Here is a 17360-nt window from a genome sequence, read left to right as displayed (position 1 = left end):
TTGCCCAAATTCTTCAAGCTCTGTCAAATTGGTTGTTAATCATTGCTAGACAACCATTTTCAGGTCTTGCCATAGATTTTCAAGTAGATTTAAGTCAAAATGTAACTAGGCTTCTCAGGAACATTCACTGGCTTCTTGGTAAGCAACTCCAGTGTAGATTTGGCCTTGTATTTTAGGTTGTTGTCCTCCTGAAAGGTTAATTAACCTCCCAGTGTTTGGTGGAAAGCAGACTGAACCAGGTTTTTCTATAGCATTTTGCTTGTGCTTAGCTCCATTCTGTTTTCTTTTTTTAGCCTGTTCCTCAACTATTACAAGCATACACTTAACATTTTGCAGCCACCACTATGCTTGAAAATATGGAGTGTGACACTCAGGAATGTGTTGTATTTGATTTGCCCCAAACACAACACTTTATATTCAGGACAAAAAGTTAATTGTTTTGTCAAATAGTTTGCAGAATTACTTTAGTGCCTTGTTGCAAACAGGATGCATGTTTTGGAATATTTTTTATTTTGTACAGGATTCCCTCTTTTCACTCTGTCAATTAGGTTACTATTATGTTGTAACTGCAATGTGGTTGATCCATCCTCAGTTGTAACAGTTTTAAAGGCACCATTGGCCTAATGGTGAAACCCTTGAGTGGTTTCCTTCCTCTCCAGCAACTGAGTTAGGAAGGACGTCTCTATTTTTGTAGTGACTTGGTGTATTGATACACCATCCAAAGTGTAGTTAATAACTTTCTAATAACCATGCTCAAAGGGATATTACATGCCTGCTTTTTAAAAACATTTTTATCTACCAATAGGTGCCCTTATTTGCGAGGCATTGAAAAGCCTCCCTGGTCTTTGTGGTTGAATATTTGTTTGAAATTCCCTACTCGACTGAGGGACCCTACAGATAATTTATATGTGGGGTACAGAAATTAGGTAGTCATTCAGAAGATCATGTTAAACACTATTATTGCACACAGAGTGTGTCCATGCAACTTCTTAAGCAAGGTTTACTCCTGAACTTATTTAGGCTTGCCATATGAAAAGGGTTGAATACTTATTAACATGATGGTGTATTATGTGTAGGTCAGTGATCCAACATTGATCAAATATAACACAAGAAAATGTGGAAGGGGAGTAAATACTTTCTGAAGGCCCCCCCCGCCATAGCCTGGCCGTGTGATTAGATATACAGATGGAGATTAATGTGAACTGAGAAGTAATAGTGGGGACACACACAAAAAGCCAAAACAGACTCCTCCAAACCACCATGATTGCATTCCACAGCTATTTCCCCCCTCTCTGAACATGAGCTCTCCACAACTATTTCCCCCCTCTTTGAACATGAGCTCTCCACAACTATTTCCCCCCTATTTGAACATGAGCTCTCCACAACTATTTCTCCCCTCTCTGAACATGAGCTCTCCACAACTATATCCCCCCTCTCTGAACATGAGCTCTCCACAACTATTTCCCCCTCTCTGGACATGAGCTCTCCACAACTCCTCTCCCTTTCAAGTACAAGTCACCAGCTGCCTGCTCTTTAGATAGATCGATAGATACAGGGCCTTCAGAAAGTACCCCTTGACCTTTTTCACATTTTGTTGTGTTACAGCCTGAATTCAAAATGGATTACATGTAGATGTTTTGTCACTGGCCTACACCCAATACCCCATAATGTCAAAGTGGAATTATGTTTACAAATTAATAAAAAATGAATAGCTGAAATGTCTTGAGCCAATAAGTATTCATCCCCTTTGTTACGGCAAGCCTACATAATGTATATTCAGGAGTATAAATGTGCTTAAGAAGTCACATAATAAGTTGTATGGACTCACTCTGTGTGCAATTATAGTGTTTAACATAATTTTTGAATGACTACCTCATCTTTGTACCCCACACATACAATTATCTGTAATGTCCCTCAGTCAAGCAGTGCATATCAAACACAGATTTTACCACAAAGACCAGGGAGGTTTTCCAATGCCTCGCCCGTATCCAATGACGTAAGGCCGTCCCAAATCTCCAGCACATATCTCACCAAAACAATATTTGTGTTTTGGCCTGCCCTGCGAGCATCTGACCTGAATAGGAAGACAAAGAGGTCTTGAGGCTGTGTTGGGAAAGTAAGGTTGTGCCATATTCACAAAGCATCTGATACCAGGAGTGCTGATCTAGGATCAAGTCCCCCTGTCCATATGGATAAAAAAACAGACATTGAATAACCCTTAAAGTAAAGGTAAAGGTATTCATCACACTTTGGCTGGAGCAGGGCCTGATGAGCAGTTTAAATTCCTTGCTCAAGGGAACATTGGTGGTAGGTGGCACCTGCGATATTGATGACAGCAACCCTCCGGATGCCAGTTCACTCCTACCCGATCTTCTCCCTCGTCACCAGTGTGATTCGAACCTGCTCCTTTAACGTCGAGGCTACTGACACCCGTTTGAATAAAGGATCTGGGAGAACACCGATGTCTCTGGGAATGTCTGATGTCTTCCACATGTCAACAGCAAACTGAGCAGGAGGATGGTTGTTTCATGTTTGGCGTGATAATATGTATAACGACTTTCGATGACAAAACTCTTCAGGTAGAAGATGCCTGTGCTGTGAGTAGTCAGTAGTAGCACGCAAACCCTTTAAATGATTCATGATATAGTACAAAATTACTGGTGTGAAGATGACTGCTCTTTGAAAATGATCTTGACTTTGTAATCCTACAAGATGTTATCGTGTGTTCCCTTTATACTCCAGACAAGACAGTGTAAGTGCTTGAAAATGAATTCAAAAATAAAATTCTAACCAGGCAATACCGTGATAATAGGCACAACTACCTGGTAAACGACTGTGGAAATATGTGCAGAAGTCAGTGAGGACAGGGGATGGTTGAAACTGCAAATGTATACATAGCACTCTCTAGATTTGTAGTTATAGTTACTGTGACAACCAACTGTATATGACCAGGATCTGTATTCATAAAGCGTCTCAGTGCTGATCTAGGATCATTTTAGCCTCTTAGAGCATAATGAATGTGACTCACCACCTGGATTCGGTCCTCCAAATCCCTTAATGTTGACATTGAGGGAGGAAATAACAGCTAATGATATTGTGGGAGAGAGAGAAATAGACAGCGAGGAAACGCAAGCGAGGAAACGCACGCGAGGGGGAGCGCAAGCGAGGGGGAGCGTGAGCGAGAGGGAGCGCGGGGGAACGAGAGGGAGTGCGGGGGAACGAGAGGGAGCGAGAGGGAGCGCGGGGGAACGAGAGGGAGCGCGAGCGAGAGGGAACGAGAGCGAGGGAGCGCGAGCGAGAGGGAACGAGAGCGAGGGGGAACGCGAGGGAGCCCTCGCTCGCGCTCCCTCTCGTTGGAGCAAACAGGAGGGAGCAAGCGAGGGAGGGAATGAGAGAGGGAGCTGACGAGGGATCGAGGGAGAGTGAGCGAGGGAGGGGGGGAGGGAGCGCGAGCGAGAGGGAACGAGAGCGAGGGGGAACGCGAGGGAGCCCTCGCTCGCGCTCCCTCTCGTTGGAGCAAACAGGAGGGAGCAAGCGAGGGAGGGAATGAGAGAGGGAGCTGACGAGGGATCGAGGGAGGGATGGAGCAAGCGAGGGAGAGTGTGAGCGAGGGAGGGGGGGAGGGAACGAGAGGGGGCGAGGGAACGAGAGGGGGCGAGGGAACGAGAGAGGGAGCGAGGGAACGCGGGAGGGATGGAGCGAGGGGGAGGGAACGAGGGGGAGGGAACGAGAGGGAGAGGGGGAGGGAACGAGAGGGAGAGGGGGAGGGAACGAGAGGGAGAGGGGGAGGGAACGAGGGGGAGGGAGCGAGGGAACGAGGGAGGGATGGAGCGAGGGAACGAGAGAGGGAACGAGAGAGGGAGAGAGGGAGCGAGGGAACGAGAGAGGGATGGAGCGAGGGAACAAGAGAGGGATGGAGCGAGGGAACGAGAGAGGGATGGAGCGAGGGAACGAGAGAGGGATGGAGCGAGGGAACGAGGGAGGGATAGGGAGAGGGGGAGGGAATGAGGGAGCGAGCGAGAGGGGGAGGGAACGAGGGGGAGGGAACGAGGGGGAGGGAATGAGGGAGCGAGTGAACAAGAGGGAGCGAGAGAGAGGAAACGAGGGAGCAAGGGCACGAGATGTTGCAAACGGGGGAGGGAGCAAGCGAGGGAGGGAAGGAGAGAGGGAAGGAGGGAGGGGGAAAGAGAGCGAGAGGGAGCAAGGGAATGCAAAGGAGGGAACGAGAGAGAGAGCGGGAGCGAGGTAACGAGAGAGAGCGGGAGCGAGGTGGAGGAAACGAGAGGGAGCGAGCGAGGGAGAGCGTGCGTGCGAGGGAGAGCGTGCGTGCGAGGGAGAGCGTGCGTGCGAGGGAGCGAACGAGGGAGAGTGTGCGAGGGAGGGAGAGCGTGGGAGCGAACGAGGGAGAGCGTGCGAGGGAACGAGGGAGAGCGTGCGTGCGAGGGAGGATGGAACGAGGGAGGGCATGAGCGAGGGAGAGTGCGAGGGAGGGAGCGAGCGTGGGAGCGAGCGAGCAAGCGAGGGACAGTGCGAGCAAGTGAGGGAACGAGGGAGAGGGGGAGAGAATGAGGAAGCGAGCGAACAAAAGGGAGCGAGGGAGGGGGAAACGAGAAGGAGCAAGGGAATGCAAAGGAGGGAACTAGAGAGAGCGGGAGCGAGGGAGCGAGAAAGCGGGAGTGAGGGAACAAGAGGGAGTGGGAGCGAGCGGGAACGAGAGAGCGAGAAGGAGAGCGGGGGGAGCGACAGGGAACGAGCGAGCGAGGGAGCGAGCGAAGGAGAGCGTGCGTGCGAAGGGGAGAGAGAAAGCGAGGGAACTGGAGAGAGCGAGCGAGGGAACGGGAGAGAGAGAATGAGAGAACGAGAGAGAGGGAGAACGAGCGAGGGAGGAATCGAGAGCGAGGGAGGGAACGAGGGGGAACGAGCGAGGGGGAACGAGAGGGAGCCAGCGAGGGAGAGCGTGCGTGCGAGGGAACGAGGGAGAGCGTGTGAGGGAACGAGGGAGAGCGTGCGTGCGAGGGAACGAGGGAGAGCGAGTGAGGGAACGAGGGAAGGAAAGAGTGCGAGCGAGGGAGAGTGCGAGGGAACGAGGGAGAGCGAGCGAGGGAACGAGGGAGAGTGCGAGCGAGGGAACGAGGGATGGAACGAGTGCGAGGGAGGGAGAGTGTGAGGGAACGAGTGTGAGGGAACGAGGGAGAGTGAGTGAGGGAACGAGGAAGAGTGTGAGTGAGGGAACGAGGAAGAGTGTGAGTGAGGGAACGAGGGAGAGTGTGAGTGAGGGAACGAGGGAGAGTGTGAGTGAGGGAACGAGGGAGATTGTGAGTGAGGGAACGAGGGAGAGTGTGAGTGAGGGAACAAGGGAGAGTGCTAGCGAGGGAACAAGGGAGGGAGGGAGGGACAGAGCGACCGAGGGAGGGGACAAACGAGGTACAGAGTGAACAAGAGGGAGCGAGGGAGTGAGGAAACGAGATGGAGCAAACAGGAGAGGGAGCGAACGAGTGAGGGCTGGAGCGAGGGATCGAGAGAGGGAGCTAGCGAGGGAACGAGGGAGGGTGTGAGGGAGAGAGCGAGGGAGGGAGGGGGACAGAGCGAACAAGAGTGAAATGAGAGGGAGCAAGGGAACGAGATGGTGCAAACGGAGGAGGGAGCGAGGGGAGGGAGCGAGGGAGGGGTGGAACACGCGAGGGAGGGCACGAGAGAGGGGGAGGGAATGAGAGGGAGCGAGGGAGAGTGCGAGGGAGGGAGAGTGCGAGGGAGGGAACGAGGGAGAGGGGGAGAGAACGAGGAAGCGAGCGAACAAGAGGGAGCGAGGGAGGGGGGAAACGAGAGGGAGCAAGGGAATGCAAAGGAGGGAACTAGAGAGAGAGGGAACGAGAAAGCGGTAGTGAGGGAACAAGAGGGATTGTGAGCGATGGGGAACGAGAAAGAACGAGAGCGGGGGGAGCGAGAGGGAACGAGCGAGGGAGAGCGTGGGTGCGAAGGGGAGCGAGGGGACGAGGGAGGGAACGAGTGCGAGCGAGGGAGAGTGCGAGGGAACGAGGGAGAGCGAGCGAGGGAACGAGGGAGAGCGAGCGAGGGAACGAGGGAGAGAGCGAGCGAGGGAACGAGGGAGAGTGCGAGCGAGGGAACGAGGGAGGGAACGAGTGCGAGGGAGGGAACGAGTGCGAGGGAGGGAGAGTGCGAGGGAACGAGGGAGAGCGAGCGAGGGAACAAGGGAGAGCGAGCGAGGGAACGAGGGAGAGTGCGAGCGAGGGAACGAGGGAGGGAACGAGTGCGAGGGAGGGAGAGTGAGGGAACGAGGGAGAGCGAGCGAGGGAACGAGAGAGTGTGAGGGAACGAGGAAGAGTGTGAGTGAGGGAACGAGGGAGAGTGTGAGTGAGGGAACGAGGGAGAGTGTGAGTGAGGGAACAAGGGAGAGTGCGAGCGAGGGAACAAGGGAGGGAGGAAGGGAACGAGGGACAGAGCGACCGAGGGAGGGGACAAACGAGGTACAGAGTGAACAAGAGGGAGCGAGGGAGTGAGGAAACGAGATGGAGCAAACAAGAGAGGGAGCGAACGAGTGAGGGCTGGAGCGAGGGATCGAGAGAGGGAGCTAGCGAGGGAACGAGGGAGGGTGTGAGGGAGAGAGCGAGGGAGGGAGGGAGGGGGACAGAGCGAAGGAGGAAGGGAAAGAGGGACAGAGCGAACAAGAGTGAATGAGAGGGAGCAAGGGAACGAGATGATGCAAACGGAGGAGGGAGCGAGGGAGGGAACGAGAGAGGGAGCGAGGGAGGGGTGGAACACGCGAGGGAGGGCACGAGAGAGGGGGAGGGAATGAGAGGGAGCGAGGGAGGGAGAGTGCGAGGGAGGGAACGAGGGAGAGGGGGAGAGAACAAGGAAGCGAGCGAACAAGAGGGAGCGAGGGAGGGGGGAAACGAGAGGGAGCAAGGGAATGCAAAGGAGGGAACTAGAGAGAGAGGGAACGAGAAAGCGGTAGTGAGGGAACAAGAGGGATTGGGAGCGATGGGGAACGAGAAAGAACGAGAGCGGGGGGAGCGAGAGGGAACGAGCGAGGGAGAGCGTGGGTGCGAAGGGGAGAGAGCGTGCGAGGGAGAGCGAGCGAGGGAACGAGGGAGGGAACGAGTGCGAGGGAGAGCGAGCGAGGGAACGAGTGCGAGCGAGGGAACGAGTGCGAGGGAACGAGGGAGAGTGCGAGGGAACGAGGGAGAGTGCGAGCGTACGAGGGAGAGTGCGAGCGAGGGACCGAGGGAGAAAGCGAACGAGGGAGAGTGCGAGCGAGGGAACGAGGGAGAGTGCGAGCGAGGGAACGAGGAAGAGTGAGGGAATGAGGGAGAGCGAGGGAACGAGTGCGAGGGAACGAGGGAACGAGGGAGAGTGCGAGGGAACGAGGGAGAGTGCGAGGGAACGAGGGAGAGTGCGAGCGAGGGAACGAGGGAGAGTGCGAACGAGGGAGAGTGCGAACGAGGGAGAGTGCGAGCGAGGGAACGAGGGAGAGTGCGAGGGACAGAGCGACCGAGGGAGGGGACAAACGAGGTACAGAGTGAACAAGAGGGAGCGAGGGAGTGAGGAAACGAGATGGAGCAAACAGGAGAGGGAGCAAACGAGGGAGCGAACAAGGGAGGGCTGGAGCGAGCTAGCGAGGGAGCTAGCGAGGGAATGAGGGAGGGTGTGAGGGAGGGTGCGCGGGAGAGAGCAAGCGAGGGAGAGAGAAGGGGGAGGGAGGGAGGGAGGGGGACAGAGCGAAGGAGGAAGTGAAAGAGGGACAGAGCGAACAAGAGTGAAACGAGAGGGAGCAAGGGAACGAGATGGAGCAAATGGAGGAGGGAGCAAGCGAGGGAGGGAACGAGAGAGAGGGAGGGAATGAGAGGGAGCGAGGGAGAGTGCGAGCGAGGGAGAGTACGAGGGAGTGAGCGAGAGTGCGAGCAAGGGAGGGAACGAGGAAGCGAGCGAGGGAGGTTGAAACGAGAGGGAGCAAGGGAATGCAAAGGAGGGAACTAGAGAGAGTGGGAGCGAGTGAACGAGAAAGATGGAGTGAGGGAACAAGAGGGAGTGGGGGCGATGGGGAACGAGAGAGCGAGAACGAGAGCGGGGGGAGCGAGAGGGAACGAGCGAACGAGGGGGAACGAGAGGGAGCGAGCGAAGGAGAGCGTGTGTGCGAATGGGAGAGAGAATGAGAGAACGAGAGAGAGAGAACGAGAGAGAGAGCAAGGGAACGAGGAATCAAGAGCGAGCAAGGAATCAAGAGCGAGGGAGGGAACGAGAGCGAGCGAGGGAGGGACGAGTGCGAGCGAGGGAGAGTGCGAGGGAACGAGGGAGAGAGCGAGCGAGGGAACGACGGAGGGTGCGAGCGAGGGAGGGTACGAGGGAGAGCGAGGGAGAAAGGGAACGAGGGACAGAGCGAACAAGAAGGAGCGAGGGAGTCAGGAAACGAGAGGGAGCAAGGGAATGAGATGCAGCAAATGGGGGAGGGAATGAGAGAGGGAGCTAGAGAGGGAACGAGAGGGAGCGAACGCGGGAGGTAGGGCGCGAGCGAGGGAGAGAGGGAGGGAACGAGAGGGAGCGAGGGAACGAGAGATAGTGAGTGAGGGAATGAGGGGGAGGGAACGAGAGAGAGAGCGAGCGAACAAGAGGGAGCGAGGGAGGGGGGAACGAGAGGGAGCAAGGGAACGAGATGGAGCAAACGGGTGAGGGTGCAAGTGAGGGAGCTAGAGAGGGAACGAGAGGGAGCGAACGCGGGAGGGAGGGAGCGCACGAGAGAGGGAGCAAGCAAGCGACGGAGAGTGCGAGGGAGGGAACAAGGGAGAGGGGGAGCGAGGGAACGAGAGAGAGTGGGAGCAAGGGGGAACAAGAGAGAGCGGGAACGAGTGAGAACTAGAGCGGGCGGAGTGAGCGGGAGGGAGGGAGTGAGAGGTAGCGAGGTTATGAGAGCGAGGGGGAACGAGAGGGAGAGAGCGAGGGAACGAGGGAGAGAAAGTGAATGCGGGAACGGGAGCAAGAGAGGTACCGCGAGGGAGGGAACGAGTGAGGGAACGAGTGTGAGCGAGGGATCTAGGGAGAGTGCATGTGAACGAGAGAGGGGGAGGGAGAGGGAACGAGAGAGAGAGCGAGCGAACAAGAGGGAGCGAGGGAGGGGGGAAACGAGAGGGAGCAAGGGAACGAGATGGAGCAAACGGGTGAGGGTGCAAGTGAGGGAGCTAGAGAGGGAACGAGAGGGAGCGAACGTGGGAGGGAGGGAGCGCACGAGAGAGGTAGCGAGGAGCAAGCAAGCGACGGAGAGTGCGAGGGAAGGAACAAGGGAGAGGGGGAGCGAACGACGGAGCGAGCGAGGGAGGGCACGAGAGAGCGGGAGCGAGGGAACAAGAGAGAGTGGGAGCAAGGGGGAACAAGAGAGAGCGGGAACGAGTGAGAACTAGAGCGGGCAGAGTGAGCGGGAGGGAGGGAGGGAGAGTGCGAGCGAGGGAGGGAGGAAACAAGGGAGAGTGCGAGCGAGGGAGAGTGCGAGCGAGGGAGAGTACGAGCGAGGGAGGGAACGAGCGAGCGAGGGAGGGAACGAGGGAGAGTACAAGCGAGGGAGAGTGCTAGCGAGGGAGAGAGGGAGGGAACGAGAAGGAGCGAGGGAATGAGAGATAGCGAGTGAGGGAATGAGGGGGAGGGAACGAGAGAGAGAGCGAGCGAACAAGAGGGAGCGAGGGAGGGCACGAGAGAGCGGGAGCGAGGGAACAAGAGAGAGTGGGAGCAAGGGGGAACAAGAGAGAGCGGGAACAGGTGAGAACTAGAGCGGGGGGAGTGAGCGGGAGGGAGCGATAGAGAGCAAGGGAATGCGGGAACGGTAGTGAGAGAGGGACCACGAGGGTACGAGGGAGAGTGCGAGCGAGCGAGGTAGGGTACGAGGGAGAGTGCGTGCGAGCGAGCGAGGTAGGGTACGAGGGAGAGTGCGTGCGAGCGAGGTAGGGTACGAGGGAGAGTGCGTGCGAGCGAGCGAGGTAGGGTACGAGGGAGAGTGCGTGCGAGCGAGCGAGCGAGGTAGGGTACGAGGGAGCGAGCGAGCGAAGTAGGGTACGAGGGAGCGAGCGAGCGAGGTAGGGTACGAGGGAGCGAGCGAGCGAGCGAGGTAGGGTACAAGGGCGCAAGCGAGCGAGGTAGGGTACGAGGGCGCGAGCGAGCGAGGTAGGGTACGAGGGACAGAGCGAGCGAGGGAGGGAACGAGGGAGAGAGCGAGCGAGGTAGGGTACGAGGGAGAGTGCGAGCGAGCGAGCGAGGTAGGGTACGAGGGAGAGTGCGAGCGAGCGAGCGAGGTAGGGTACGAGGGAGAGTGCGAGCGAGGTAGGGTACGAGGGAGAGTGCGAGCGAGCGAGGTAGGGTACGAGGGAGAGTGCGAGCGAGCGAGCGAGGTAGGGTACGAGGGAGAGTGCGTGCGAGCGAGCGAGCGAGGTAGGGTACGAGGGAGAGTGCGTGCGTGCGAGCGAGCGAGCGAGGTAGGGTACGAGGGAGAGTGCGTGCGAGCGAGCGAGGTAGGGTACGAGGGAGCGAGCGAGCGAGGTAGGGTACGAGGGAGCGAGCGAGCGAAGTAGGGTACGAGGGAGCGAGCGAGCGAGGTAGGGTACGAGCGAGCGAGCGAGGTAGGGTACAAGGGCGCGGGCGAGCGAGGTAGGGTACGAGGGCGCGAGCGAGCGAGGTAGGGTACGAGGGACAGAGCGAGCGAGGGAGGGAACGAGGGACAGAGCGAAGGAGGGAGGGAACGAGGGACAGAGCGATCGATGGAGGGAACTAACGAGGGGAGGGACAGAGCGAAGGAGGAAGGGAACGAGGGACAGAGCGAACGAGTGAGAGAGCAAACAAGAGGGAGTGAGGGAGGGAGGAAACGAGATGGAGCAAACGGGCGAGGGAACAAGAAAGCAAGAGGGAGTGTGTAAAATAAACAGAGGGAGAGAGAGAGAGAAATAAACAGAGAGGGATAGTCAAAGGTTCAACACTTGAGTTGTTTGTTGTGGGTAATGGTATTCCTGTTGCTAATTTCCTCCAGATAAGCATCACACTATCAGACGGCTCCTCGTAAAGTGTTTTATCTCCACCACAGGAAAATGCTTTCTTTCTCTCTCCCTCGCTGTGAATTGATTTCAGAGGGAGGCCTCGCTATACCGAATCAAACACACACACACACACACGCACGCGCTATCTTGGTTTAAATTGTCACTCAGTTTTCTATTTGCATAGAGATGATTACTTCTCTGAGCCTTAGCTATCTGTCTCTCTACCTTTGTCTGGGTTATTGGAAGGGATGAAGGGCAGAATTATTTGCCTGCCTTCTCTCTTACTGTTGTTTGCACTGGTGTTGGAGGGGACCATTGATTTTCATTCTTTCCCCACTTCTTTCTTTCCCCTCTCTCTCTCTCTCTCTCTCTCTCTCTCTCTCTCTCTCTCTCTCTCTCTCTCTCTCTCTCTGGTGTAACAGTTGATGAGTGGTGTTCAGGCGCCCAGGGACAACCCTGCTTGTTTTAAGGAGATGAGCTGTTCGGCTTTATAGCCCTGCTGGCTCCCCAGACAACTCTGATGATAAGGAGGTGTGTGTGTGTGTGTGCGCGTGCGCGTGCGGTTGTATGTGTGAGTGCTTGTGGCTTGTGTGTATTAAGAGGAGTTAGTAGAAGCCTCTTCAGTCCAGGATACACCACATTAGGCCTAAGGTAAAGGGTATGGTTTTAAGAGCTTTGAACAGAAAAGCTTTGGCTTTGTCATCACAGCCTACAGGATCACTGTACAGACTCAGAACATTGGTTTACATATGTAACAATTAACATTTTACATGGATATAGAGGTGGATGAGTTACCAGTAGATATATACTGAACAAAAATATATTAACGCAACATGTAACAATTTCAAAGATTTTACTGAGTTACAGTTCATATAAGTAAATCAGTCCATTTAAATAAATTCATTAGGCCCTAATTTATGGATTTTGCATCACTGGGAATACAGATACCTTAAAAAGGTAGCAGCGTGGATCAGAAAACCAGTCAATATCGGGCGTGACCACCATTTGACTCATGCAGCGCTACACATCTCCTTCACGTAGAGTTGATCATGCTGTTGATTGTGGCCTGTGAAATGTTGTTTTACTCCTCTTCAATAGCTGTGTGAAGTTGATGGATATTGTCTGGAACTGGAAAGAGCTGTCTTAAAAGTCGATCCAGGGCATCCCAAACATGTTCAGTGGGGAACATGTCTGGTGAGTAAGCAGGCCATGGAAGAACTGTGACATGTTCAGTGGGGAACATGTCTGGTGAGTAAGCAGGCCATGGAAGAACTGTGACATGTTCAGTGGGGAACATGTCTGGTGAGTAAGCAGGCCATGGAAGAACTGTGACATGTTCAGTCACACACACACAGCTTAGAGTTACACTGCTGAAAGTCACATGTACAGTACAAACTTGACTCGCGTTTAACGTGATTATTTTCTTTGTCATTTTTCACTCTTTGGATGAAAAGGACAGGGAGGAAAGAGGGACATTTGCAAAAGACTGAAGTTACCCAGTGAGCAAAATTGTTTGAAATAAGTATTTTCAATTTAATTTCAATGTCATTTCAACCAAAATACATATTTTCAATGTCTTTTCAAGCATAATATCTGTTTTGAATGTTCTTGTGCTTTGAGGGTGACTTCTTACTATTGGTGTGGTTTAAATATAAGCTCGGGATTATGTACATTTTGGCAGTTTTCTCTAAATCCTTATAGACTCCTTGCCTTTTTTCCACATTTTGTTATGTTACAGCCTTATCCTAAAACTTATTCAATAGTTTTTCCCCCTCATCAATCTATACACAATACCCCATAATGACAAAGCAAAAACAGGTTTTTATACATATTTGGGGAGTTTCTGCCATTATTCTCTGCAGACCCTCTCAAGCTCTGCCAGGTTGGATGGGGAGCGTTGCTGCACAGCTATTTTCAGGTCTCTCCAGAGATGTTTGATTGGGTTCAAGTCCGGGCTCTGGCTGGGCCACTCAAGGACATCAAGAGACTTGTCCTTAAGCCACTCCTGCGTCCTCTTGGCTGTGTGCTTTGAGTCATTGTCCTGTTGGAATGTGACTCTAGAGCTCTGAGTGACCATCCGGTTCTTGGTCACCTCCCTGACCAAGAAGTTTACTCAGTTTGGCTGGGCGGCCAGCTCCAGGAAGAGTCTTGGTGGTTCCAATCTTCTTCCATTTAAGAATGATGGAGGCCACTGTGTTCTTGGACATTCAATGCTGCAGAAATGTTTTGGTACCCTTCCCCAGATCTGTGCTTTGACACAATCCAGTATCGGAGCTTTACCGACAATTCCTTCGACCTCATGGCTCGGTTTTTGCTCTGACATGCATTGTCAACTGTGGGACCTTATATAGACAGGTCTGTGCCTTTCCAGATCATGTCAAATCAATTGAATTTACCACAGGTAAGTGTCCCCATTTACCACAATCAAGTTGTAGGAACATCTCAAGGATGATCAATGGAAACAGGATGCACTTGAGCTCAATTTCGAGTTTCATAGCAATTGTTCTGAATACTTATGTAAATAAGGTATTTCAGTTTTTTACATTTTTTATCCATTTTCAAACATTTCTTAAACCCTGTTTTTGATTTGTAATTATGGGGTACTATGTGTAGATGGCCGAGGATGTTAATTTATTTATTCAATTTTAGAACAAGGCTTTAACGTAACAAAATGTGTTAAAAGTCTAGGGGTCTGAATACTTTCCGAAGGCACTGTATACTGTAGCAGTGTGCTTTCCAAGTGGTAGTAATATTCTCCTAGCGGTGTGTCTTCCATCCAGATTTCCAGTGGATCTCAATTACAGCTGATACATACAGAATGTTCTCATCCATTATCCTCTTTTGCCTTCCTTACTAATGGCTCTCCATCCGTTTCCAATATGCACAAATACCATTCTCTCTCTCCCTCTCTCTCTCATCTTAGCATATTTCTGCAGAATACACTTATAACAGAAGCGGTTCTTTGGACTATACTTATGGGATGAGTAAACTTGAAGACTTGTGTGAGCATCCAGAGCTAATACCTGAAGCTTTAGCTCAGTGGGCTAACATCTGTCTTGAAGTACATATGAGACCCGGTTTCACACACGCATTTTGCCTTCACAATGGAACAAATCTGTCTTAACGATGTATTTCTTTGCAGAAATGTAAAATCTTTCTCTTCTCTCCCTATCTCTCTCAGGTCCAGTGAAGACCAGTGAGGAAGGATCCTGAAGGATATACATGGGATGGGTGGGGGTGAGGGGGGCTTGTGACATCACTCCCAGCCCAGGTCAGAGTTCACACAGGTAGGCAGATGACTGCTCTTATCCTCTCCCTATCAGTGGGGTCATTAGTCCTGGGCTTTTTTTGTTTTTGGCCCAACTCTGAGCCCTTTGAAAAGTCCTCAACTGGCAGCTTCATTAAATAGTACCCACAAAACACCAGTCTCAACGTCAACATTGAAGAGGCGACTCCGGGATGCTGGCTTGTATTTGTATTTGTCATCTTGCTCAGTTGTGCACTTGGGCCTTCCAGTCTTTCTATTCTGTAATCAAACCCAGATATGCTGACGCTCCAGATTCTCAACTAGTCTAAAGGCCAGTTGTATTGCTTCTTTAATCAGCACAAGTTTTTAGCTGGGTTCCCAGTGGGTCAGAATTCCCAGTGGGTCAGAAGTTTACATACACTCAATTAGTATTTGGTAGCATTGCCGTTAAATTGTTTAACTTGGGTCAAACGCTTCTGGTAGCCTTACACAAGCTTCCCACAATGTTGGGTGAATTTTGGCCCATTCCTCCTGACAGAGCTGGTGTAACTGAGTCAGGTTTGTAGGCCTCCTTGCTCGCACACGCTTTTTCAGTTCTGCCCACAAATTGTCTACAGGATTGAGGTCAGGGCTTTGTGATGGCCACTCCAATATCTTGACTTTTTTGTCCTTAAGCCATTTTGCCACAACTTTGGTAACTTTGCTTGGGGCCATTGTCCATTTGGAAGACCCATTTGTGACCAAGCTTGAACTTCATGACTGATGTCTGAGATGTTGATTCAATATATCCACATAATTTTTGTTCCTCATTATGCCATCTATTTTGTGAAGTGCACCAGTCGCTCCTGCAGCAAAGCACCCCCACAACATGATGCTGCCACCCCCGTGCTTCACGGTTGGGAGGGTGTTCTTCGACTTGCAAGCCACCCCCTTTTCCCTCCAAACATAACGATGGTCATTATGACCAAACAGTTCTATTTCTGTTTCATCAGACCAGAGGACATTTATCCAAACACATGGTGTTTTTTTATGGCGGTTTTGGAGCAGTGGCTTCTTTCATGCTGAGCGGACTTTCAGGTTATGTCGGTATAGGACTCGTTTTACTGTGGATATAGATACTTTTGTACCTGTTTCCTCCAGCATCTTCACAAGGTACTTTTTGTTCTGGGATGGTCCCATGGTGTTTATACTTGCATACTATTGTTTATACAGATGGACGTGGTACCTTCAGCCGTTTGGAAATTGCTCCAGACTTGTGGAGGTCTCCATTTTTTTTTAATCTGAGGTCTTGGCTGATTTATTTTGATTTTCCCATGATGTTACGCAAAGAGGCACTGAGTTTGAAGGTAGGCCTTGAAATACAGCCACAGGTACCTCCAATTGACTGTCAGAAGCTTCTAAAGCCATGACATCATTTTCTGGAATTTTGTAAGCTGTTTAACCTCTGGGATATTCGGGACGGTAGCGTCCCACCTCAACAACAGCCAGTGAAAGTGCAGGGCGCCAAATAAAAAACAAATAGAAATCCCATAATTAAAATTCCTCAAACATACAAGTATTTTTTTTATTTTTTTTAAATGTATTTATTTATTTTTACCCCTTTTTCTCCCCAATTTTGTGGTATCCAATTGTTTAGTAGCTACTATCTTGTCTCATCGCTACAACGGGCTCGGGAGAGACGAAGGTTGAAAGTCATGCGTCCTCCGATACACACCCCAACCAAGCCGCACTGCTTCTTAACACAGTGCGCATCCAACCCGGAAGCCAGCCGCACCAATGTGTCGGAGGAAACACCGTGCACCTGGCAACCTTGGTTAGCGCGCACTGCACCCGGCCCGCCACAGGAGTTGCTGGTGTGCGATGAGACAAAGATATCCCTACCGGCCAAACCCTCCCTAACCCGGACGATGCTAGGCCAATTGTGCATCTCCCCACGGGCGCAGCCAGTTACGACAGAGCCTGGGCGCGAAGCCAGAGTCTCTGATGGCACAGCTGGCGCTGCAGTACAGCGCCCTTAACCACTGCGCCACCCGGGAGGCTAACATACAAGTATTTCACCATTTTAAAGATAAACCTGTTGTAAATCCAGCCACAGTGTCCTAGTCACAGAAAAACACAGCCATTTTTCCAGCCAAAGAGAGGAGTCACAAAAGCAGAAATAGAGATAAAATTAATCACCAACCTTTGATGATCTTCATCAGATGACACTCATAGGACTTCCTGTTACACAATGCATGTATGTTTTGTTCGATAAAGTTCATATTTATATCTAAAAATCTCAGTTTACATTGGCGCGTTACGTTCAGTAGTTCAAAAACATCCTGTGATTTTGCAGAGAGCCACATCAGTTTACAGAAATACTCATAATAAACATTGCTAAAAGATACAAGTGATAGCATTGGAATTTTAGATCCACTTCTCCTTATTGCAACCGCTGTGTCAGATTTCAAAAAAGCTTTACCGAAAAGCACACCGTGCAATAATTTGAGTACAGCGCTCAGACACCAAAAAAAGCCATACAGATATCCTCCATGTTGTGGAGTCAACAAAGTCAGAAATAGCATTATAAATATTCACTTACCTTTGATGATCTTGATCAGAATGCACTCCCAGGAATCCCAGTTCCACAATAAAAGTACATTTATGTCCAAATACCTCCTTTTTTTTCGCTCGTTTAGTACACAATCAAAACTCACGACGCGCGGGCAGGTCCAGGCGAAAGTTCAGACAAAAAGTAATATTACAGTCCGTAGAAACATGTCAAACGAAGTATAGAATCAATCTTTAGGTTGTTTTTAACATAAATCTTCAATAATGTTTCAACCGGAGAATTCCTCTGTCTGTAGAAATGCGATGGAACGCAGGTCGCTACCACGTGAGAGCGCGTGATTAGCTCATCCCACTCTGGCAGACCTCTGACTCATTCAGCTCCCATTACCCCCTCCTTCACAGTAGAAGCATCAAACAAGGTCCTAAAGACTGTTGACATCTAGTGGAAGCCTTAGGAAGTGCAAAATGACCCCATAGACACTGTATATTCGATAGGCAATGACTCGAAAAACTACAAACCTCAGATTTCCCACTTC

General features: G+C 51.8%; 1 protein-coding gene across 4 annotated transcripts in view; it reads left to right on the top strand.

The window, feature by feature from the left end:
* Window positions 1-17360, top strand: part of LOC139412973 (zinc finger MIZ domain-containing protein 1-like) — a 216546-nt gene that overhangs the window by 43127 nt on the left and 156059 nt on the right. For all 4 annotated transcript variants that reach the window (XM_071159920.1, XM_071159938.1, XM_071159903.1 and 1 more), the window contains one exon: window positions 14209-14314. The gene's annotated coding sequence lies outside the window, so the exon portion shown is untranslated. The remainder of the gene's footprint in view (window positions 1-14208; window positions 14315-17360) is intronic.

Source organism: Oncorhynchus clarkii, chromosome 1, assembly GCF_045791955.1.
Source record: "Oncorhynchus clarkii lewisi isolate Uvic-CL-2024 chromosome 1, UVic_Ocla_1.0, whole genome shotgun sequence".
Lineage (NCBI taxonomy): Eukaryota > Metazoa > Chordata > Actinopteri > Salmoniformes > Salmonidae > Oncorhynchus > Oncorhynchus clarkii.
Note: the sequence above shows the minus strand (reverse complement) of the source record. Positions and strands in the feature narration are given on the sequence as shown.